Raw genomic sequence first — 1,924 nt, 5'->3', positions numbered from 1 at the left:
TTATATTTTATTAAAAGCTTAGTTTTTGGTATAATTGATTAGAAAATGTATTATTTAATTTAGATATACCATTATTTGATCCCAAATGTTCGTTAAATAAAAAAGAGGTTTTGGTGACACAACTTAACTATAAATTAAAATTAATTAATCAATACAGTTGTGATATCAATTTTATGCAAAAATAGTATATTACTATGTTAAGATTACCGGCCAGGATTTATATTAATTAAGCTTCTTCAATAAAAACAAATTAAACAAAATATATAAAAGTGAAGTTAATTAGACATATAATAGGCACCAACTCTAGTGCTAATTAATGTTATAGAAAGGAGTATGTTACTGTTTTAAGATTATATGGACATATCAAATCATGCTCAACTGTAAAGACAAATGAAGAAAATATAAAGAGGGGGAACTTGTAGACAACCAACAACTATCGTACATTATTTAGAATGTCACATGAATCATGTCACGACAAACTTTATCATATTGTATGGAATGGAAAAATGTTTATATTATTAGGAATCTTCCTCAATGTACCATATACTACCCTTACCCGTTGAATGGGGTAACTCTTTCTCTTTTTTTCCTACCAAATGAAAGAAATTAATTAAAGATGTGTATACCGTGAGAAGGGGTCAATGATCCTTTGCTTTCTACGTTCTAGGACTTATTATTATTATTAAAGTAAAACTTTTGTTTATTAGTGACAATTCTTTGTTTAATTAATACTTGAATAAAAGGATTAGTTACCAATTCTCAGTACTTTAATTTATTCATTTCTTATAAATAGTCTCTTCATCAATAACACACAAAATATATCATATATGGTGAAAACTCAGGTGGAGTCGACTTTACGTGAAATTGATAGTTGTGAGTCGTTAGATGAAAATTTAGTCAAATTATCTAACAGCTCTTAGTTATCAAATTACGTAAAATTGATTGCACCTGAGTTTCTACCATATAATATTATGTGATATTTAATTTATTTTTTGTATAATCTATGATAGAAACTCAAGTGTAGTCGACTTCATGTGAAGTTGATAACTAAGAGCTATTAGATGATTTGACTGATTTGACTAAATTTTTATCTAATAATTTTTAACTATCAACTTCACGTAAAATTGAATGCATCTGAATTTTTATCAATAATTTTGTTAAAATAATAAGAGAAGGCGTACTCATAATTATTTAGTTAATTTGAGTCTTGTCTTGAGTGTAAATATTTTGAAAACGTTGTGAAAAATGAGAACTGAGTTTCTAAAAGGTATTTTTATAAGGATTTAACTAACAAAAGGATACTTGTTATAAGGTGTTAAATATAAAAAGTTTTTAATAAAAAATTGAAAATTTTAAAGTTTTCAATGTTTTTGTACATAGTGCATTTATTGAAGATAAAATTAAAAAATATGTACTTTAAGTAACTTCATCAATAAAAGCCCCTTTTATAAATACAAGGAAAAAAGTATATGGAACCAATTCTAAATCAGTCAAGAATAGAACAATTTAATTAATTATAAATATAGTAGTTAGTTTTATTTATTTATGATTTAAAATATTGGTTATTAAATGTTTCACCATATTCAAATTAGGAGGAGATACGTTCAGTATCATTGCAACGTGAATCACAGAAATTGATTCAATTAGCTTTCGTCTCTTCACCCTCCTTCCCTCTCCAAATGCCTAAACATAATAAATCAGAAAACAGATTCAAAACCATCCAATTTACAAAGAAAATGAACATTCTAATGCCTAGCATAAGTACCATCCATGTAAAAGTTTTAAATTCACCCAAAAATATTTAGCTGATTTTTTGCCGAAAGCATCTTGATTCCCTAGCATTATTGTAAATACAATAATAGATGAAATTAAAATTGTGTGTCTTGCCGTTAACTTTTTGTATACTGATCAATTTGAATTAGTT

This window comes from Arachis ipaensis, chromosome B09 (assembly GCF_000816755.2).
Source record: "Arachis ipaensis cultivar K30076 chromosome B09, Araip1.1, whole genome shotgun sequence".
NCBI classification, from domain to species: Eukaryota; Viridiplantae; Streptophyta; class Magnoliopsida; order Fabales; family Fabaceae; genus Arachis; species Arachis ipaensis.
Note: the sequence above shows the minus strand (reverse complement) of the source record.